The following is a 23,233-nucleotide window of genomic DNA, read 5'->3' as shown; positions in this document are numbered from 1 at the left end:
GTCGGCTACGGAGAGCGTGATCACACAGTCGTCCGGAACAGCTGATGCTCTCATGCATGCCTCAGTGTTGCTTGCCTCGAAGCGAGCATAGAAGTGATTTAGCTCATCTGGTAGGCTCGTGTCGCTAAGCAGCTCGCGGCTGTGCTTCCCTTTGTAGTCTGTAATAATTTGCAAGCACTGCCACATAAGACGAGTGTCGGAGCCGGTGTAGTATGATTCAATCTTAGCCCTGTATTGACGCTTTGCCTGTTTGATGGTTCGTCCTAGGGCATAGCAGGATTTCTTATAAGCTCCGGGTTAGAGTCCTGCACTTTGAAAGCGGCAGCTCTACCCTTTAGCTCAGTGCGAATGAAGCCTGTAATCCATGGCTTCTGGTAGGGGTATGTACGTACAGTCACTGGGGGACAACGTCCTCGATGCACTTATTGATAAAGCCAGTGACTGATGTGGTGTACTCCTCAATGCCATCGGAAGAATACCGGAACATGTTCCAGTCTGTGATTGCAAAACAGCAACATCATATAGTGTTGGCACATAGAATAGCAACATAGTACAGTGTTGGGACGTAGCAACATAGTATAGTGTTGGTATATAGCATAGCAACATAGTATAGTGAGGGTACATAGAAAAGCAACATAGTATAGTGTTGGTACATAGAAAAGCAACATAGTATAGTGTTGGGACGTAGCAACATAGTATAGTGTTGGTATATAGCATAGCAACATAGTATAGTGTTGGTACATAGAAAAGCAACATAGTATAGTGTTGGTACATAGCATAGCAACATAGTATAGTGTTGGGACATAGCAACGTAGTATAGTGTTGGCACATAGCATAGCAACATAGTATAGTGTTGGCACATAGCATAGCAACATAGTATAGTGTTGGCACATAGCATAGCAACATAGTATAGTGTTGGGACATAGCATAGCAATATAGCATAGTGTTGTGACAAAGCATAGCAACATAGTATAGGGTTGGCACATAGCATAGCAACATAGTATAGTGTTGGGGCATAGAATAGCAACATAATATAGAGGTGGGACAAAGCATAGCAATATAGCATAGTGTTGTGACAAAGCATAGCAACATAGTATAGTGTTGGGACATAGCATAGCAACATAGTATAGTGTTGGCACATAGCATAGCAACATAGTATAGTGTTGGGACATAGCATAGCAATATAGCATAGTGTTGTGACAAAGCATAGCAACATAGTATAGTGTTGGGACATAGCATAGCAACATAGTATAGTGTTGGGACATAGAATAGCAACATAATATAGTGGTGGGACATAGCATAGCAACATAGTATAGTGTTGTGACAAAGCATAGCAACATAGTAGAGTGTTGGGACATAGCATAGCAACAAAGCATAGTGTTGTGACAAAGCATAGCAACATAGTAGAGTGTTGGGACATAGCATAGCAACATAGCATAGTGTTGTGACAAAGCATAGCAACATAGTATAGTGTTGGCACATAGCATAGCAACATAGTATAGTGTTGGCACATAGCATAGCAACATAGTATAGTGTTGGGACATAGCAACATAGTATAGTGTTGGCACATAGCATAGCAACATAGTATAGTGTTGGCACATAGCATAGCAACATAGTATAGTGTTGGCACATAGCATAGCAACATAGTATAGTGTTGGGACATAGCATAGCAACATAGTATAGTGTTGGCACATAGCATAGCAACATAGTATAGTGTTGGCACATAGCATAGCAACATAGTATAGTGTTGGGACATAGCATAGCAATATAGCATAGTGTTGTGACAAAGCATAGCAACATAGTATAGGGTTGGCACATAGCATAGCAACATAGTATAGTGTTGGGGCATAGAATAGCAACATAATATAGAGGTGGGACAAAGCATAGCAATATAGCATAGTGTTGTGACAAAGCATAGCAACATAGTATAGTGTTGGGACATAGCATAGCAACATAGTATAGTGTTGGCACATAGCATAGCAACATAGTATAGTGTTGGGACATAGCATAGCAATATAGCATAGTGTTGTGACAAAGCATAGCAACATAGTATAGTGTTGGGACATAGCATAGCAACATAGTATAGTGTTGGGACATAGAATAGCAACATAATATAGTGGTGGGACATAGCATAGCAACATAGTATAGTGTTGTGACAAAGCATAGCAACATAGTAGAGTGTTGGGACATAGCATAGCAACAAAGCATAGTGTTGTGACAAAGCATAGCAACATAGTAGAGTGTTGGGACATAGCATAGCAACATAGCATAGTGTTGTGACAAAGCATAGCAACATAGTATAGTGTTGGCACATAGCATAGCAACATAGTGGAGTGTTGGCACATAGCATAGCAACATAGATATTTACATCTCACAGGCCTGCTCATTTCAGTTTGGCTCCGTGCGGCTCAGGACTGTGAAACACCCTGCTGACTCTCAGTTCAGTTTGGCTCCGTGCGGTTCAGGACTGTGAAACACCCTGCTAACTCTCAGTTCAGTTTGGCTCCATGTGGTTCAGGACCGTGAAACACCCTGCTGACTCTCAGTTCAGTTTGGCTCCGTGCGGTTCAGGACTGTGAAACACCCTGCTGACTCTCAGTTCAGTTTGGCTCCGTGCGGTTCAGGACTGTGAAACACCCTGCTGACTCTCAGTTAAGTTTGGCTCCGTGCGGTTCAGGACTGTGAAACACCCTGCTGACTCTCAGTTCAGTTTGGCTCCGTGCGGTTCAGGACTGTGAAACACCCTGTTGACTCTCAGTTCAGTTTGGCTCCGTGCGGTTCAGGACTGTGAAACACCCTGCTGACTCTCAGTTCAGTTTGGCTCCATGCGGCTCAGGACTGTGAAACACCCTGCTGACTCTCAGTTCAGTTTGGCTCCGTGTGGTTCAGGACTGTGAAACACCCTGCTGACTCTCAGTTCAGTTTGGCTCCGTGTGGTTCAGGACTGTGAAACACCCTGCTGACTCTCAGTTCCCAGTGCTCCTATTTAGCACGGTGGATATCAATATTTTTCCAGTGGGATCTATTGACGCCTCCATACTTCAGAGTCGAGTAGTTTTAACTGCTGCTGACCAGTAGATGGTGATGTTGCAGAGGCTTGGAGAGGACAACTTGACCTTACCAACTACATATTAGGGACCATTACGAAACGGATTACTCTATTGTGTGCACTAAAAGACAATGGAGTGCTGAGTGACAGACAGTGACATTGACGAGGATTCGCTCGGACAGGTAATAAACAGGTATTTTATTTGGAACCGTTGGGAAGGGAGTCTGTGGGGTCTAGAATGTTGTCTAGAAGTTGTTGAACTGTTTTGGTTTTACATTGTGTCTATGGCAGTGCAATACATGTGTTGTTGCTACTGCCATAGAGGCTTCTAGTTGCATATGAAAGGGTCCGTCTTGGCCTGTACATACATATAGGCCATTATAGCACAACAGTACATATAGCCCATTATAGCACAACAGTACATACAGCCCATTATAGCACAACAGTACATATAGCCCTTATAGCACAACAGTACATATAGCCCATTATAGCACAACAGTACATATAGGCAATTATAGCACAACAGTACATATAGCCATTATAGCACAACAGTACATACAGCCCATTATAGCACAACAGTACATATAGCCCATTATAGCACAACAGTACATATAGCCCATTATAGCACAACAGTACATATAGCCCATTATAGCACAACAGTACATATAGCCCATTATAGCACAACAGTACATATAGCCCATTATAGCACAACAGTACATATAGGCCATTATAGCACAACAGTACATATAGCCATTATAGCACAACAGTACATACAGCCCATTATAGCACAACAGTACATATACCCATTATAGCACAACAGTACATATAGCCCATTATAGCACAACAGTACATATAGCCCATTATAGCACAACAGTACATATAGCCCATTATAGCACAACAGTACATACAGCCCATTATAGCACAACAGTACATATACCCATTATAGCACAACAGTACATATAGCCCATTATAGCACAACAGTACATATAGCCCATTATAGCACAACAGTACATATACCCATTATAGCACAACAGTACATATAGCCCATTATAGCACAACAGTACGTATAGGATCAATGAGAGAGAGAGAGACATGTTTTCTTGCTCAGTGAAAGGAGATCAGTAGAAAATAGTTTGTTGTGGTCATTATATATATTTTTCTCATTGACAGTTCAACCATATTAATTAAACAATCATGTGGGTGACTTTTAAAAACGATCCTTGGTGACTGTCCGATTGTCGTTATAGCTGGCTAACGTTTAGGCCTATTTTATTTATTTAACCAGGTAAGTTGACTGAGAACACATCATTTACAACAACGACCTGGGGAATAGTTTCAGGGGAGAGCAGGGGGATGAAGGAGCCAATTGGAAGCCGGGGATGATTAGGTGGCCGTGATGGTATGAGGGCCATATTGGGAATTTAGTCAGGACACCGGGGTTAACACCCCTACTCTTATGATAAGTGCAATGGGATCTTTAATGACCTCAGAAAGTCAGGACACCTGTTTAAATTCTCAGCTGAAAGACGGCACCCTGCACAGGGCAATGTCCCCAATCACTGCATTACTAAAAGCAGCAAAAATAAAAGCATGGCATCAGTTAGTAGTAAATTCGTTTTAGTGGTTACTTTGAGAGTTGAGAGATAGTGTCACATTTAGGGAGAGAGAGATACCAAATCTTAAGCCTTCCAGTGATGGTACAGTAGCCTGTAGGTGGTTTACTACCTTGGTTTACTACTTAAGCATGTATATAATCAAATGGCCACCCAGACTATTTGCATTGATCAACCCCCCCCCCCCCCCCGTCTATATCTTAATTAATGTTATTTTATTGGGTTACTTTTATTTTATTTTAAACTTTTTACTTTATTTAGTAAATATTTTCATAACTCTATTTTCTTAAAACTACATTGTTGGTTAAGGGCTTGTCAATAAGCATTTCACGGTAAGGTGTTGTGTTCAGTGCATGTGACAAAGACAATTTGATTTGATGTATTTTTATTGCTCTTTGTGCTGGTAACTTAAATTAAGCAGGATCTCAATACGTCTGAGGAGATAGCTGAAGGCTAAATGAAAAAATACTTCTTCATAGTCTCTGTTGTTATATAGTCTGCCTGGCTGTCTTCTCCCAAAGCCCTGTAACTTGAATGCCTCTCTACAATGTGATTTGTTCTACACCTGGCTGGGTGCCTGTCTGGGTGCCTGTCTGGGTGCCTGTCTGGCCCAGTGTGCCCTGAGACACTGACAAGCTACACTGCATCATTTATCAGCAGCAGCTGCTACTGGTGGTACTAGGTTAAAGGCTGGGGTAGTCTGAGGTGGGTAGGTGTCCCATGCACGCACGCACACACACACACACGCACGCACGCACACACACAGACACACACACACACACACACACACACACACACACACACACACACACACACACACACACACACACACACACACACACACACACACACACACACACACATACAAACACACTTGTCTCGCTCAGGTGGCAGATTCAGGAATTTCCAATGAAGCTGTCTGATCATGAGAGCCATGTGTAGACTTGTTGATTCTTACCTGCTGCAGTCCCCACCTGCACCTCCCCCTCTCTCTCGCTGACACTCTCTCTCTCTCTCTCTCTCTCTCGCTGACACACTCTCTCTCTCTCTCTCTCTCTCTCTCTCTCTCTCTCTCTCTCTCTCCCTCGCCCTCTCCCTCTCTCTCTCTCTCTCTCTCCCTCTCCCTCTCCCTCTCCCTCTCCCTCTCTCTCCTCTCTCTCTCCCCTCTCTCTCCTCTCTCTCCCCTCTCTCCCCTCTCTCTCTCCCCCCCTCTCACTCTCTCCCCTCTCTCTCTCTCTCTGCCCCCCTCTCTCTCTGCCCCCCTCTCTCTCTCTCTCTCTCTCTCTCTGTCCCACCCTCTCTCCCTTCAAACTACTTTCTCTAATACTATAGCCTCAGGTGCTCTCTATATCTGTCTAAACTGTGGAAGGTCTAATCTCACATGGTTCATATAATCCTGCCCCTCTTCCGAGACCTCCTGATGAATATTCCCCCAAATGACCATGAAACAGACTATGATTTAGCACTTATGTAAATTAAGTGGAATGCAATCCAATGGACTCTAGTGGAGTCATTCCATTTGGGGTTAGGACCCTATGTTCAAAAGTAGTGCACTATAAAGGGAATAGGCTGCCATTTGGGGGACACACTAGATGCGTTCTGATGTGTGTAATGAGGTTTCTCTGAGAGTGCTTGTGCATCACATGGCGATGTGTTTACAACAGTTGGTGGTTAGTAGCACAGGATAGGCTGCATCTGGACAGATTGGAGGAGTTTGCATGGGATGGAGAGAGAGAGAGAGAGTGTGTGTGTGTGTGTGTGTGTGAGAGAGAGAGAGTGCTTGAGTGAGACAGACTGAGAGAGAGGGGGGGGTGAGAGAGAGTGCGTGAGTGAGTGAGTGAAACAGAGTGAGTGAGTGAGACAGAGTGAGTGAGACAGCGTGAGTGAGTGAGACAGCGTGAGTGAGTGAGACAGAGTGAGTGAGTGAGACAGAGTGAGTGAGTGAGACTGAGTGAGTGAGACAGAGTGAGTGAGACAGAGTGAGTGAGTGAGACAGAGTGAGTGAGTGAGACAGAGTGAGTGAGTGAAACAGAGTGAGTGAGTGAAACAGAATGAGTGAGTGAGACAGAGTGAGTGAGTGAGTGAAACAGAGAGAGAGAGACAGAGTGAGTGAGTAAGACAGAGTGACTGAGTGAAACAGAGTGAGAGAGAGAGGCTGAGGAGTAGATAAGACAGACACTTGCTAGCTAGGTGATGTGTCAGTAGAGAAAGAACAGAGACGTTCCTTATGGCAAAAACGACTACTTCAAACACTGGAGCTACATAGAGACACAAGACAGACGGATAAAAGACAGAAAGGAAGAAAAGAGAGAGAGATGGATGGAAAGCACCACTAGATACATTAGCTACTGAGCTTATACCAGAGTGAAGAGACAGACTCCCTCAGTGTGTCTCTGGAACCACGCAGCTTAAAGATCCAGCCGACTCAGAACAGGAGACGAGGGTGAGTATAGAACCAGAAGCAGCAGTAGTGTTGAATACAGAGAGATATGGGACAGAGGGGAGTGATTTCATGTTGAGATACTCTAAGCCTGGGCAGGACTCAAAAGCAGAAACTTCAGCACACACACACACCACACACACACACACACACACACACACACACACACACACACACACACACACACACACACACACACACACACACACACACACACACACACACACACACACACACACACACACACACACACACACACACACACACACACACACACACACACACGTTGAGCTTCAAAGGATGTTTCATCTGGCATGGTGGAGTTGTTGCTCCTCTTGTCACAGCATGAAACAGAGCACTGTATAGTTGGATTTTTTGTTTAGCGCCACAGCTGAAACATTTCATCTTTCACTGCAATGATAGATGCACACTTCAGAGAGAGAGAGGGGAGAGAGACAGATAGAGTGAAGGAGGATGAGAAATAGAAAGAAAGAGAGACAGAAAGAAAAGAAGTGGAGAGAGAGAAAGAAACACAGCGAGAGAGAAAAGTGAGAAAAATGGTTGGCTCTTATTGTGGTGCATGCAAATGTTTAGTGCTGTGTGTTTGAGAGATGTGTGGTATGCCGCTGTCTGGGCTGTGTGTTTGAGAGATGTGTGGTATGCTGCTGTCTGGGCTGTGTGTTTGAGAGATGTGTGGTATGCCGCTGTCTGGGCTGTGTGTTTGAGAGATGTGTGGTATGCTGCTGTCTGGGCTGTGTGTTTGAGAGATGTGTGGTATGCCGCTGTCTGGGCTGTGTGTTTGAGAGATGTGTGGTATGCTGCTGTCTGGGCTGTGTGTTTGAGAGATGTGTGGTATGCTGCTGTCTGGGCTGTTTGTTTGAGAGATGTGTGGTATGCTGCTGTGTGTTTGAGAGATGTGTGGTATGCTGCTGTCTGGGCTGTGTGTTTGAAAGATGTGTGGTATGCCGCTGTCTGGGCTGTGTGTTTGAGAGATGTGTGGTATGCTGCTGTCTGGGCTGTTTGTTTGAGAGATGTGTGGTATGCTGCTGTGTGGTTGAGAGATGTGTGGTATGCTGCTGTCTGGGCTGTGTGTTTGAGAGATGTGTGGTATGTTGCTGTCTGGGCTGTTTGTTTGAGAGATGTGTGGTATGCCGCTGTCTGGGCTGTTTGTTTGAGAGATGTGTGGTAAGCTGCTGTGTGTTTGAGAGATGTGTGGTATGCCGCTGTCTGGGCTGTGTGTTTGAGAGATCTGTGGTATGCCGCTGTCTGGGCTGTGTGTTTGAGAGATGTGTGGTATGCTGCTGTCTGGGCTGTGTGTTTGAGAGATGTCTGGTATGCTGCTGTCTGGGGTGTTTGTTTGAGAGATGTGTGGTATGCCGCTGTCTGGAGTGTGTTTGAGAGATGTGTGGTATGCTGCTGTCTGGGCTGTTTGTTTGAGAGATGTGTGGTATGCTGCTGTCTGGGCTGTGTGTTTGAGAGATGTGTGGTATGCCGCTGTCTGGGCAGTGTGTTTGAGAGATGTGTGGTATGCCGCTGTCTGGGCTGTGTGTTTGAGAGATGTGTGGTATGCTGCTGTCTGGGCAGTGTGTTTGAGAGATGTGTGGTATGCTGCTGTCTGGGCTGTGTGTTTGAGAGATGTGTGGTATGCTGCTGTCTGGGCTGTGTGTTTGAGAGATGTGTGGTATGCCGCTGTCTGGGCTGTGTGTTTGAGAGATGTGTGGTATGCCGCTGTCTGGGCAGTGTGTTTGAGAGATATGTGGTATGCTGCTGTCTGGGCTGTGTGTTTGAGAGATGTGTGGTATGCCGCTGTCTGGGCTGTGTGTTTGAGAGATGTGTGGTATGCTGCTGTCTGGGCTGTGTGTTTGAGAGATGTGTGGTATGCTTCTGTCTGGGCTGTTTGTTTGAGAGATGTGTGGTATGCCATTGTCTGGGCGGTGTGTTTGAGAGATGTGTGGTATGCTGCTGTGTGTTTGAGAGATGTGTGGTATGCTGCTGTCTGGGCTGTGTGTTTGAGAGATGTGTGGTATGCAGCTGTCTGCGCTGTGTGTTTGAGATATGTGTGGTATGCCACAGTCTGAGCTGTGTGTTTGAGAGATGTGTGGTATGCCATTGTCTGGGCGGTGTGTTTGAGAGATGTGTGGTATGCTGCTGTCTGTGCAGTGTGTTTGAGAGATGTTTGGTATGCTGCTGAGTGTTGTAGAGATGTGTGGTATGCTGCTGTCTGGGCTGTGTGTTTGAGAGATGTGTGGTATGCCGCTGTCTGGGCAGTGTGTTTGAGAGATGTGTGGTATGCCGCTGTCTGGGCTGTGTGTTTGAGAGATGTGTGATATGCTGCTGTCTGGGCTGTGTGTTTGAGAGATGTGTGGTATGCTGCAGTCTGGGCTGTGTGCTTAAGAGATGTGTGGTATGCTGCTGTCTGGGCTGTGTGTTTGAGAGATGTGTGGTATGCTGCTGTCTGGGCTGTTTGTTTGAGAGATGTGTGGTATGCTGCTGTGTTTTTGAGAGATGTGTTGTATGCTGCTGTCTGGGCTGTGTGTTTGAGAGATGTATGGTATGCTGCTGTCTGGGCTGTGTGTTTGAGAGATGTGTGGTATGCCACTGTCTGGGCTGTGTGTTTGAGAGATGTGTGGTATGCTATTGTCTGGGCTGTGTGTTTGAGAGATGTGTGGTATGCTGCTGTCTGTGCAGTGTGTTTGAGAGATGTGTGGTATGCTGCTGTGTGTTTGAGAGATGTGTGGTATGCTGCTGTCTGGGCTGTTTGTTTGAGAGATGTGTGGTATGCCGCTGTCTGGGCTGTGTGTTTGAGAGATGTGTGGTATGCCGCTGTCTGGGCAGTGTGTTTGAGAGATATGTGGTATGCCGCTGTCTGGGCAGTGTGTTTGAGAGATGTGTGGTATGCTGCTGTCTGGGCTGTGTGTTTGAGAGATGTGTGGTATGCTGCTGTCTGGGCTGTGTGTTTGAGAGATGTGTGGTATGCTGATGTTTGGGCTGTGTGTTTGAGAGATGTGTGGTATGCTGCTGTCTGTGCAGTGTGTTTGAGAGATGTGTGGTATGCTGCTGTCTGGGCTGTTTGTTTGAGAGATGTGTGGTATGCTGCTGTGTGTTTTAGAGATGTGTGGTATGCCGCTGTCTGGGCTGTGTGTTTGAGAGATGTGTGGTATGCCGCTGTCTGGGCAGTGTGTTTGAGAGATATGTGGTATGCCGCTGTCTGGGCAGTGTGTTTGAGAGATGTGTGGTATGCTGCTGTCTGGGCTGTGTGTTTGAGAGATGTGTGGTATTCTTCTGTCTGGGCTGTTTGTTTGAGAGATGTGTGGTATGCTGCTGTGTGTTTGAGAGATGTGTGGTATGCTGCTGTCTGGGCTGTGTGTTTGAGAGATGTGTGGTATGCTGCTGTCTTTTCTGTGTGTTTGAGAGATGTGTGTTATGCCGCTGTCTGGGCTGTGTGTTTGAGAGATGTGTGGTATGCTGTTCTTTGGGCTGGGTGTTTGAGAGATGTGTGGAATGCTGCTGTCTGTGCTGTTTGTTTGAGGGATGTGTGGTATGCCGCTGTCTGGGCTGTTTGTTTGAGAAATGTGTGGTATGCTGCTGTGTGTTTGAGAGATGTGTGGTATGCTGCTGTTTGGGCTGTGTGTTTGAGAGATGTGTGGTATGCTGCTGTCTGTGCAGTGTGTTTGAGAGATGTGTGGTATGCTGCTGTGTGTTTGAGAGATTTGTGGTATGCTGCTGTTTGGGCTGTGTGTTTGAGAGATGTGTGGTATGCCGCTGTCTGGGCAATGTGTTTGAGAGATGTGTGGTATGCTGCTGTGTTTTTGAGAGATGTGTGGTATGCTGCTGTATGTTTGAGAGATGTGTGGTATGCTGCTGTTTGGGCTGTGTGTTTGAGAGATGTGTGGTATGCTGCTGTCTGTGCAGTGTGTTTGAGAGATGTGTGGTATGCTGCTGTGTGTTTGAGAGATGTGTGGTATGCTGCTGTTTGGGCTGTGTGTTTGAGAGATTTGTGGTATGCCGCTGTCTGGGCTGTGTGTTTGAGAGATGTGTGGTATGCTGCTGTTTGGGCTGTGTGTTTGAGAGATGTGTGGTATGCTGCTGTCTGGGCTGTGTGTTTGAGAGATGTGTGGTATGCCGCTGTCTGGGCAGTGTGTTTGAGAGATGTGTGGTATGCTGCTGTCTGGCCTGTGTGTTTGAGAGATGTGTGGTATGCTGCTGTCTGGGCTGTGTGTTTGAGAGATGTGTGGTATGCAGCTGTCTGGGCTGTGTGTTTGAGAGATGTGTGGTATGCCGCTGTCTGGGCAGTGTGTTTGAGAGATGTGTGGTATGCTGCTGTCTGGGCTGTGTGTTTGAGAGATGTGTGGTATGCTGCTGTCTGGGCTGTGTGTTTGAGAGATGTGTGGTATGCCGCTGTCTGGGCTGTGTGTTTGAGAGATGTGTGGTATGCCGCTGTCTGGGCTGTGTGTTTGAGAGATATGTGGTATGCTGCTGTCTGTGCAGTGTGTTTGAGAGATGTGTGGTATGCAGCTGTGTGTTTGAGAGATGTGTGGTATGCTGCTGTTTGGGCTGTGTGTTTGAGAGATGTGTGGTATGCTGCTGTCTGTGCAGTGTGTTTGAGAGATGTTTGGTATGCTGCTGAGTGTTGTAGAGATTTGTGGTATGCTGCTGTCTGGGCTGTGTGTTTGAGAGATGTGTGGTATGCCGCTGTTGGGCAGTGTGTTTGAGAGATGTGTGGTATGCCGCTGTCTGGGCTGTGTGTTTGAGAGATGTGTGATATGCTGCTGTCTGGGCTGTATGTTTGAGAGATGTGTGGTATGCTGCAGTCTGGGCTGTGTGCTTAAGAGATGTGTGGTATGCTGCTGTCTGGGCTGTGTGTTTGAGAGATGTGTGGTATGCTGCTGTCTGGGCTGTTTGTTTGAGAGATGTGTGGTATGCTGCTGTGTTTTTGAGAGATGTGTTGTATGCTGCTGTCTGGGCTGTGTGTTTGAGAGATGTATGGTATGCTGCTGTCTGGGCTGTGTGTTTGAGAGATGTGTGGTATGCCACTGTCTGGGCTGTGTGTTTGAGAGATGTGTGGTATGCTATTGTCTGGGCTGTGTGTTTGAGAGATGTGTGGTATGCTGCTGTCTGTGCAGTGTGTTTGAGAGATGTGTGGTATGCTGCTGTGTGTTTGAGAGATGTGTGGTATGCTGCTGTCTGGGCTGTTTGTTTGAGAGATGTGTGGTATGCCGCTGTCTGGGCTGTGTGTTTGAGAGATGTGTGGTATGCCGCTGTCTGGGCAGTGTGTTTGAGAGATATGTGGTATGCCGCTGTCTGGGCAGTGTGTTTGAGAGATGTGTGGTATGCTGCTGTCTGGGCTGTGTGTTTGAGAGATGTGTGGTATGCTTCTGTCTGGGCTGTTTTTTGAAAGATGTGTGGTATGCTGCTGTGTGTTTGAGAGATGTGTGGTATGCTGCTGTCTGGGCTGTGTGTTTGAGAGATGTGTGGTATGCTGATGTTTGGGCTGTGTGTTTGAGAGATGTGTGGTATGCTGCTGTCTGTGCAGTGTGTTTGAGAGATGTGTGGTATGCTGCTGTCTGGGCTGTTTGTTTGAGAGATGTGTGGTATGCTGCTGTGTGTTTTAGAGATGTGTGGTATGCCGCTGTCTGGGCTGTGTGTTTGAGAGATGTGTGGTATGCCGCTGTCTGGGCAGTGTGTTGTAGAGATATGTGGTATGCCGCTGTCTGGGCAGTGTGTTTGAGAGATGTGTGGTATGCTGCTGTCTGGGCTGTTTGTTTGAAAGATGTGTGGTATGCTGCTGTGTGTTTGAGAGATGTGTGGTATGCTGCTGTCTGGGCTGTGTGTTTGAGAGATGTGTGGTATGCTGCTGTCTTTTCTGTGTGTTTGAGAGATGTGTGTTATGCCGCTGTCTGGGCTGTGTGTTTGAGAGATATTTGGTATGCCGCTGTCTGGGCTGTGTGTTTGAGAGATGTGTGGTATGCTGCTGTCTGTGCAGTGTGTTTTAGAGATGTGTGGTATGCTGCTGTGTGTTTGAGAGATGTGTGGTATGCTGTTCTTTGGGCTGGGTGTTTGAGAGATGTGTGGAATGCTGCTGTCTGTGCTGTTTGTTTGAGGGATGTGTGGTATGCCGCTGTCTGGGCTGTTTGTTTGAGAAATGTGTGGTATGCTGCTGTGTGTTTGAGAGATGTGTGGTATGCTGCTGTTTGGGCTGTGTGTTTGAGAGATGTGTGGTATGCTGCTGTCTGTGCAGTGTGTTTGAGAGATGTGTGGTATGCTGCTGTGTGTTTGAGAGATGTGTGGTATGCTGCTGTATGTTTGAGAGATGTGTGGTATGCTGCTGTTTGGGCTGTGTGTTTGAGAGATGTGTGGTATGCCGCTGTCTGGGCTGTTTGTTTGAGAGAAGTCTCGTATGCTGCTGTTTGGGCTGTGTGTTTGAGAGATGTGTGGTATGCTGCTGTCTGTGCAGTGTGTTTGAGAGATGTGTGGTATGCTGCTGTGTGTTTGAGAGATGTGTGGTATGCTGCTGTTTGGGCTGTGTGTTTGAGAGATTTGTGGTATGCCGCTGTCTGGGCTGTGTGTTTGAGAGATGTGTGGTATGCTGCTGTTTGGGCTGTGTGTTTGAGAGATGTGTGGTATGCTGCTGTCTGGGCTGTGTGTTTGAGAGATGTGTGGTATGCCGTTGTCTGGGCAGTGTGTTTGAGAGATGTGTGGTATGCTGCTGTCTGGCCTGTGTGTTTGAGAGATGTGTGGTATGCTGCTGTCTGGGCTGTGTGTTTGAGAGATGTGTGGTATGCTGCTGTCTGGGCTGTGTGTTTGAGAGATGTGTGGTATGCCGCTGTCTGGGCAGTGTGTTTGAGAGATGTGTGGTATGCTGCTGTCTGGGCTGTGTGTTTGAGAGATGTGTGGTATGCTGCTGTCTGGGCTGTGTGTTTGAGAGATGTGTGGTATGCCGCTGTCTGGGCTGTGTGTTTGAGAGATGTGTGGTATGCCGCTGTCTGGGCTGTCTGTTTGAGAGAGATGTGGTATGCTGCTGTCTGTGCAGTGTGTTTGAGAGATGTGTGGTATGCAGCTGTGTGTTTGAGAGATGTGTGGTATGCTGCTGTTTGGGCTGTGTGTTTGAGAGATGTGTGGTATGCTGCTGTCTGGGCTGTTTGTTTGAGAGATGTGTGGTATGCTGCTGTCTGGGCTGTGTGTTTGAGAGATGTGTGGTATGCTGCTGTCTGGGCTGTGTGTTTGAGAGATGTGTGGTATGCCGCTGTCTGGGCAGTGTGTTTGAGAGATATGTGGTATGCCGCTGTCTGGGCAGTGTGTTTGAGAGATGTGTGGTATGCTGCTGTCTGGGCTGTGTGTTTGAGAGATGTGTGGTATAATTCTGTCTGGGCTGTTTGTTTGAGAGATGTGTGGTATGCTGCTGTGTGTTTGAGAGATGTGTGGTATGCTGCTGTCTGGGCTGTGTGTTTGAGAGATGTGTGGTATGCTGCTGTCTTTTCTGTGTGTTTGAGAGATGTATGGTATGCCGCTGTCTGGGCTGTGTGTTTGAGAGATGTGTGGTATGCCGCTGTCTGGGCTGTGTGTTTGAGAGATGTGTGGTATGCTGCTGTCTGTGCAGTGTGTTTGAGAGATGTTTGGTATGCTGCTGTGTGTTTCAGAGATCTGTGGTATGCTGCTGTTTGGGCTGTGTGTTTGAGAGATGTGTGGTATGCTGCAGTCTGGGCTGTTTGTTTGAGAGATGTGTGGTATGCCGCTGTCTGGGCTGTTTGTTTGAGAAATGTGTGGTATGCTGCTGTGTGTTTGAGAGATGTGTGGTATGCTGCTGTTAAGGCTGTGTGTTTGAGAGATGTGTGGTATGCTGTTGTCTGGTCTGTGTGTTACAGAGATGTGTGGTATGCTGCTGTCTGGGCTGTGTGTTTGAGAGATGTGTGGAATGCCGCTGTCTGGGCTGTGTGTTTGAGAGATGTTTGGTATGCTGCTCTCTGGGTTGTGTGTTTGAGAGATGTGTGGTATGCTGCTGTCTGGGCTGTGTGTTTGAGAGATGTGTGGTATGCTGCAGTCTGGGCTGTGTGTTTAAGAGATGTGTGGTATGCTGCTGTCTGGGCTGTGTGTTTGAGAGATGTGTGGTATGCTGCTGTCTGGGCTGTGTGTTTGAGAGATGTATGGTATGCTGCTGTCTGGGCTGTGTGTTTGAGAGATGTGTGGTATGCCACTGTCTGGGCTGTGTGTTTGAGAGATGTGTGGTATGCTATGGTCTGGGCTGTGTGTTTGAGAGATGTGTGGTATGCTGCTGTCTGTGCAGTGTGTTTGAGAGATGTGTGGTATGCTGCTGTGTGTTTGAGAGATGTGTGGTATGCTGCTGTCTGGGCTGTTTGTTTGAGAGATGTGTGGTATGCCGCTGTCTGGGCAGTGTGTTTGAGAGATGTGTGGTATGCCACTGTCTGGGCTGTGTGTTTGAGAGATGTGTGGTATGCTATTGTCTGGGCTGTGTGTTTGAGAGATGTGTGGTATGCTGCTGTCTGTGCAGTGTGTTTGAGAGATGTGTGGTATGCTGCTGTGTGTTTGAGAGATGTGTGGTATGCTGCTGTCTGGGCTGTGTGTTTGAGAGATGTGTGGTATGCTGCTCTCTTTTCTGTGTGTTTGAGAGATGTGTGTTATGCCGCTGTCTGGGCTGTGTGTTTGAGAGATATTTGGTATGCCGCTGTCTGGCCGGTGTGTTTGAGAGATGTGTGGTATGCTGCTGTCTGGGCTGTGTGTTTGAGAGATGTGTGGTATGCTGCTGTCTGGGCTGTGTGTTTGAGAGATGTGTGGTATGCCGCTGTCTGGGCTGTGTGTTTGAGAGATGTGTGGTATGCCGCTGTCTGGGCTGTGTGTTTGAGAGATATGTGGTATGCTGCTGTCTGTGCAGTGTGTTTGAGAGATGTGTGGTATGCAGCTGTGTGTTTGAGAGATGTGTGGTATGCTGCTGTTTGGGCTGTGTGTTTGAGAGATGTGTGGTATGCTGCTGTCTGTGCAGTGTGTTTGAGAGATGTTTGGTATGCTGCTGAGTGTTGTAGAGATTTGTGGTATGCTGCTGTCTGGGCTGTGTGTTTGAGAGATGTGTGGTATGCCGCTGTTGGGCAGTGTGTTTGAGAGATGTGTGGTATGCCGCTGTCTGGGCTGTGTGTTTGAGAGATGTGTGATATGCTGCTGTCTGGGCTGTATGTTTGAGAGATGTGTGGTATGCTGCAGTCTGGGCTGTGTGCTTAAGAGATGTGTGGTATGCTGCTGTCTGGGCTGTGTGTTTGAGAGATGTGTGGTATGCTGCTGTCTGGGCTGTTTGTTTGAGAGATGTGTGGTATGCTGCTGTGTTTTTGAGAGATGTGTTGTATGCTGCTGTCTGGGCTGTGTGTTTGAGAGATGTATGGTATGCTGCTGTCTGGGCTGTGTGTTTGAGAGATGTGTGGTATGCCACTGTCTGGGCTGTGTGTTTGAGAGATGTGTGGTATGCTATTGTCTGGGCTGTGTGTTTGAGAGATGTGTGGTATGCTGCTGTCTGTGCAGTGTGTTTGAGAGATGTGTGGTATGCTGCTGTGTGTTTGAGAGATGTGTGGTATGCTGCTGTCTGGGCTGTTTGTTTGAGAGATGTGTGGTATGCCGCTGTCTGGGCTGTGTGTTTGAGAGATGTGTGGTATGCCGCTGTCTGGGCAGTGTGTTTGAGAGATATGTGGTATGCCGCTGTCTGGGCAGTGTGTTTGAGAGATGTGTGGTATGCTGCTGTCTGGGCTGTGTGTTTGAGAGATGTGTGGTATGCTTCTGTCTGGGCTGTTTTTTGAAAGATGTGTGGTATGCTGCTGTGTGTTTGAGAGATGTGTGGTATGCTGCTGTCTGTGCTGTGTGTTTGAGAGATGTGTGGTATGCTGATGTTTGGGCTGTGTGTTTGAGAGATGTGTGGTATGCTGCTGTCTGTGCAGTGTGTTTGAGAGATGTGTGGTATGCTGCTGTCTGGGCTGTTTGTTTGAGAGATGTGTGGTATGCTGCTGTGTGTTTTAGAGATGTGTGGTATGCCGCTGTCTGGGCTGTGTGTTTGAGAGATGTGTGGTATGCCGCTGTCTGGGCAGTGTGTTGTAGAGATATGTGGTATGCCGCTGTCTGGGCAGTGTGTTTGAGAGATGTGTGGTATGCGGCTGTCTGGGCTGTTTGTTTGAAAGATGTGTGGTATGCTGCTGTGTGTTTGAGAGATGTGTGGTATGCTGCTGTCTGGGCTGTGTGTTTGAGAGATGTGTGGTATGCTGCTGTCTTTTCTGTGTGTTTGAGAGATGTGTGTTATGCCGCTGTCTGGGCTGTGTGTTTGAGAGATATTTGGTATGCCGCTGTCTGGGCTGTGTGTTTGAGAGATGTGTGGTATGCTGCTGTCTGTGCAGTGTGTTTTAGAGATGTGTGGTATGCTGCTGTGTGTTTGAGAGATGTGTGGTATGCTGTTCTTTGGGCTGGGTGTTTGAGAGATGTGTGGAATGCTGCTGTCTGTGCTGTTTGTTTGAGGGATGTGTGGTATGCCGCTGTCTGGGCTGTTTGTTTGAGAAATGTGTGGTATGCTGCTGTGTGTTTGAGAGATGTGTGGTATGCTGCTGTTTGGGCTGTGTGTTTGAGAGATGTGTGGTATGCTGCTGTCTGTGCAGTGTGTTTGAGAGATGTGTGGTATGCTGCTGTGTGTTTGAGAGATGTGTGGTATGCTGCTGTATGTTTGAGAGATGTGTGGTATGCTGCTGTTTGGGCTGTGTGTTTGAGAGATGTGTGGTATGCCGCTGTCTGGGCTGTTTGTTTGAGAGAAGTCTCGTATGCTGCTGTTTGGGCTGTGTGTTTGAGAGATGTGTGGTATGCTGCTGTCTGTGCAGTGTGTTTGAGAGATGTGTGGTATGCTGCTGTGTGTTTGAGAGATGTGTGGTATGCTGCTGTTTGGGCTGTGTGTTTGAGAGATTTGTGGTATGCCGCTGTCTGGGCTGTGTGTTTGAGAGATGTGTGGTATGCTGCTGTTTGGGCTGTGTGTTTGAGAGATGTGTGGTATGCTGCTGTCTGGGCTGTGTGTTTGAGAGATGTGTGGTATGCCGTTGTCTGGGCAGTGTGTTTGAGAGATGTGTGGTATGCTGCTGTCTGGCCTGTGTGTTTGAGAGATGTGTGGTATGCTGCTGTCTGGGCTGTGTGTTTGAGAGATGTGTGGTATGCTGCTGTCTGGGCTGTGTGTTTGAGAGATGTGTGGTATGCCGCTGTCTGGGCAGTGTGTTTGAGAGATGTGTGGTATGCTGCTGTCTGGGCTGTGTGTTTGAGAGATGTGTGGTATGCTGCTGTCTGGGCTGTGTGTTTGAGAGATGTTTGGTATGCCGCTGTCTGGGCTGTGTGTTTGAGAGATGTGTGGTATGCCGCTGTCTGGGCTGTGTGTTTGAGAGAGATGTGGTATGCTGCTGTCTGTGCAGTGTGTTTGAGAGATGTGTGGTATGCAGCTGTGTGTTTGAGAGATGTGTGGTATGCTGCTGTTTGGGCTGTGTGTTTGAGAGATGTGTGGTATGCTGCTGTCTGGGCTGTTTGTTTGAGAGATGTGTGGTATGCTGCTGTCTGGGCTGTGTGTTTGAGAGATGTGTGGTATGCTGCTGTCTGGGCTGTGTGTTTGAGAGATGTGTGGTATGCCGCTGTCTGGGCAGTGTGTTTGAGAGATATGTGGTATGCCACTGTCTGGGCAGTGTGTTTGAGAGATGTGTGGTATGCTGCTGTCTGGGCTGTGTGTTTGAGAGATGTGTGGTATGCTTCTGTCTGGGCTGTTTGTTTGAGAGATGTGTGGTATGCTGCTGTGTGTTTGAGAGATGTGTGGTATGCTGCTGTCTGGGCTGTGTGTTTGAGAGATGTGTGGTATGCTGCTGTCTTTTCTGTGTGTTTGAGAGATGTATGGTATGCCGCTGTCTGGGCTGTGTGTTTGAGAGATGTGTGGTATGCCGCTGTCTGGGCTGTGTGTTTGAGAGATGTGTGGTATGCTGCTGTCTGTGCAGTGTGTTTGAGAGATGTTTGGTATGCTGCTGTGTGTTTCAGAGATCTGTGGTATGCTGCTGTTTGGGCTGTGTGTTTGAGAGATGTGTGGTATGCTGCAGTCTGGGCTGTTTGTTTGAGAGATGTGTGGTATGCCGCTGTCTGGGCTGTTTGTTTGAGAAATGTGTGGTATGCTGCTGTGTGTTTGAGAGATGTGTGGTATGCTGCTGTTAAGGCTGTGTGTTTGAGAGATGTGTGGTATGCTGTTGTCTGGTCTGTGTGTTACAGAGATGTGTGGTATGCTGCTGTCTGGGCTGTGTGTTTGAGAGATGTGTGGAATGCCGCTGTCTGGGCTGTGTGTTTGAGAGATGTTTGGTATGCTGCTCTCTGGGTTGTGTGTTTGAGAGATGTGTGGTATGCTGCTGTCTGGGCTGTGTGTTTGAGAGATGTGTGGTATGCTGCAGTCTGGGCTGTGTGTTTGAGAGATGTGTGGTATGCTGCTGTCTGTGCAGTGTGTTTGAGAGATGTGTGGTATGCTGCTGTGTGTTTGAGAGATGTGTGGTATGCTGCTGTCTGGGCTGTGTGTTTGAGAGATGTGTGGTATGCTGCTCTCTTTTCTGTGTGTTTGAGAGATGTGTGTTATGCCGCTGTCTGGGCTGTGTGTTTGAGAGATATTTGGTATGCCGCTGTCTGGGCTGTGTGTTTGAGAGATGTGTGGTATGCTGCTGTCTGTGCAGTGTGTTTTAGAGATGTGTGGTATGCTGCTGTGTGTTTGAGAGATGTGTGGTATGCTGTTCTTTGGGCTGGGTGTTGAGAGATGTGTGGAATGCTGCTGTCTGTGCTGTTTGTTTGAGGGATGTGTGGTATGCCGCTGTCTGGGCTGTTTGTTTGAGAAATGTGTGGTATGCTGCTGTGTGTTTGAGAGATGTGTGGTATGCTGCTGTTTGGGCTGTGTGTTTGAGAGATGTGTGGTATGCTGCTGTCTGTGCAGTGTGTTTGAGAGATGTGTGGTATGCTGCTGTGTGTTTGAGAGATTTGTGGTATGCTGCTGTTTGGGCTGTGTGTTTGAGAGATGTGTGGTATGCTGCTGTCTTGGCTGTTTGTTTGAGAGATGTGTGGTATGCTGCTGTCTGGGCTGTGTGTTTGAGAGATGTGTGGTATGCTGCTGTCTGGGCTGTGTGTTTGAGAGATGTGTGGTATGCCGCTGTCTGGGCAGTGTGTTTGAGAGATATGTGGTATGCCGCTGTCTGGGCAGTGTGTTTGAGAGATGTGTGGTATGCTACTGTCTGGGCTGTGTGTTTGAGAGATGTGTGGTATGCTTCTGTCTGGGCTGTTTGTTTGAGAGATGTGTGGTATGCTGCTGTGTGTTTGAGAGATGTGTGGTATGCTGCTGTCTGGGCTGTGTGTTTGAGAGATGTGTGGTATGCTGCTGTCTTTTCTGTGTGTTTGAGAGATGTGTGGTATGCCGCTGTCTGGGCTGTGTGTTTGAGAGATGTGTGGTATGCCGCTGTCTGGGCTGTGTGTTTGAGAGATGTGTGGTATGCTGCTGTCTGTGCAGTGTGTTTGAGAGATGTTTGGTATGCTGCTGTGTGTTTGAGAGATCTGTGGTATGCTGCTGTTTGGGCTGTGTGTTTGAGAGATGTGTGGTATGCTGCAGTCTGGGCTGTTTGTTTGAGAGATGTGTGGTATGCCGCTGTCTGGGCTGTTTGTTTGAGAAATGTGTGGTATGCTGCTGTGTGTTTGAGAGATGTGTGGTATGCCGCTGTCTGGGCAATGTGTTTGAGAGATGTGTGGTATGCTGCTGTGTTTTTGAGAGATGTGTGGTATGCTGCTGTATGTTTGAGAGATGTGTGGTATGCTGCTGTTTGGGCTGTGTGTTTGAGAGATGTGTGGTATGCTGCTGTCTGTGCAGTGTGTTTTAGAGATGTGTGGTATGCTGCTGTGTGTTTGAGAGATGTGTGGTGTGCTGTTCTTTGGGCTGGGTGTTGAGAGATGTGTGGAATGCTGCTGTCTGTGCTGTTTGTTTGAGGGATGTGTGGTATGCCGCTGTCTGGGCTGTTTGTTTGAGAAATGTGTGGTATGCTGCTGTGTGTTTGAGAGATGTGTGGTATGCTGCTGTTTGGGCTGTGTGTTTGAGAGATGTGTGGTATGCTGCTGTCTGTGCAGTGTGTTTGAGAGATGTGTGGTATGCTGCTGTGTGTTTGAGAGATTTGTGGTATGCTGCTGTTTGGGCTGTGTGTTTGAGAGATGTGTGGTATGCTGCTGTCTTGGCTGTTTGTTTGAGAGATGTGTGGTATGCTGCTGTCTGGGCTGTGTGTTTGAGAGATGTGTGGTATGCTGCTGTCTGGGCTGTGTGTTTGAGAGATGTGTGGTATGCCGCTGTCTGGGCAGTGTGTTTGAGAGATATGTGGTATGCCGCTGTCTGGGCAGTGTGTTTGAGAGATGTGTGGTATGCTACTGTCTGGGCTGTGTGTTTGAGAGATGTGTGGTATGCTTCTGTCTGGGCTGTTTGTTTGAGAGATGTGTGGTATGCTGCTGTGTGTTTGAGAGATGTGTGGTATGCTGCTGTCTGGGCTGTGTGTTTGAGAGATGTGTGGTATGCTGCTGTCTTTTCTGTGTGTTTGAGAGATGTGTGGTATGCCGCTGTCTGGGCTGTGTGTTTGAGAGATGTGTGGTATGCCGCTGTCTGGGCTGTGTGTTTGAGAGATGTGTGGTATGCTGCTGTCTGTGCAGTGTGTTTGAGAGATGTTTGGTATGCTGCTGTGTGTTTGAGAGATCTGTGGTATGCTGCTGTTTGGGCTGTGTGTTTGAGAGATGTGTGGTATGCTGCAGTCTGGGCTGTTTGTTTGAGAGATGTGTGGTATGCCGCTGTCTGGGCTGTTTGTTTGAGAAATGTGTGGTATGCTGCTGTGTGTTTGAGAGATGTGTGGTATGCCGCTGTCTGGGCAATGTGTTTGAGAGATGTGTGGTATGCTGCTGTGTTTTTGAGAGATGTGTGGTATGCTGCTGTATGTTTGAGAGATGTGTGGTATGCTGCTGTTTGGGCTGTGTGTTTGAGAGATGTGTGGTATGCTGCTGTCTGTGCAGTGTGTTTGAGAGATGTGTGGTATGCTGCTGTGTGTTTGAGAGATGTGTGGTATGCTGCTGTCTGGCCTGTGTGTTTGAGAGATGTGTGGTATGCTGCTGTCTGGGCTGTGTGTTTGAGAGATGTGTGGTATGCAGCTGTCTGGGCTGTGTGTTTGAGAGATGTGTGGTATGCCGCTGTCTGGGCAGTGTGTTTGAGAGATGTGTGGTATGCTGCTGTCTGGGCTGTGTGTTTGAGAGATGTGTGGTATGCTGCTGTCTGGGCTGTGTGTTTGAGAGATGTTTGGTATGCTGCTGAGTGTTGTAGAGATTTGTGGTATGCTGCTGTCTGGGCTGTGTGTTTGAGAGATGTGTGGTATGCCGCTGTTGGGCAGTGTGTTTGAGAGATGTGTGGTATGCCGCTGTCTGGGCTGTGTGTTTGAGAGATGTGTGATATGCTGCTGTCTGGGCTGTATGTTTGAGAGATGTGTGGTATGCTGCAGTCTGGGCTGTGTGCTTAAGAGATGTGTGGTATGCTGCTGTCTGGGCTGTGTGTTTGAGAGATGTGTGGTATGCTGCTGTCTGGGCTGTTTGTTTGAGAGATGTGTGGTATGCTGCTGTGTTTTTGAGAGATGTGTTGTATGCTGCTGTCTGGGCTGTGTGTTTGAGAGATGTATGGTATGCTGCTGTCTGGGCTGTGTGTTTGAGAGATGTGTGGTATGCCACTGTCTGGGCTGTGTGTTTGAGAGATGTGTGGTATGCTATTGTCTGGGCTGTGTGTTTGAGAGATGTGTGGTATGCTGCTGTCTGTGCAGTGTGTTTGAGAGATGTGTGGTATGCTGCTGTGTGTTTGAGAGATGTGTGGTATGCTGCTGTCTGGGCTGTTTGTTTGAGAGATGTGTGGTATGCCGCTGTCTGGGCTGTGTGTTTGAGAGATGTGTGGTATGCCGCTGTCTGGGCAGTGTGTTTGAGAGATATGTGGTATGCCGCTGTCCGGGCAGTGTGTTTGAGAGATGTGTGGTATGCTGCTGTCTGGGCTGTGTGTTTGAGAGATGTGTGGTATGCTTCTGTCTGGGCTGTTTGTTTGAAAGATGT

At 47.6% G+C, this 23,233-nt stretch overlaps 1 protein-coding gene across 2 annotated transcripts in view; it reads left to right on the top strand.

Moving 5' to 3' along the window:
- LOC106592553 (zinc finger protein 385A) overlaps positions 1-23,233 on the top strand; it is a 462,236-nt gene that overhangs the window by 164,753 nt on the left and 274,250 nt on the right. Inside the window, exon 1 of one of the 2 annotated variants that reach the window (XM_045696336.2) lies at positions 5,994-7,105. The exons of the other annotated variant lie outside the window; for it this stretch is intronic. The gene's annotated coding sequence lies outside the window, so the exon portion shown is untranslated. Of the gene's footprint in view, positions 1-5,993; positions 7,106-23,233 lie in introns of those variants that run through there. 2 annotated transcript variants of the gene reach the window in all.

Source organism: Salmo salar, chromosome 15 (assembly GCF_965601325.2).
Source record: "Salmo salar chromosome 15, fSalSal1, whole genome shotgun sequence".
Classification (NCBI taxonomy): Eukaryota; Metazoa; Chordata; class Actinopteri; order Salmoniformes; family Salmonidae; genus Salmo; species Salmo salar.
The sequence above is the reverse complement of the archived record's forward strand: the minus strand, read 5'-3'. Positions and strand labels throughout refer to the sequence as shown.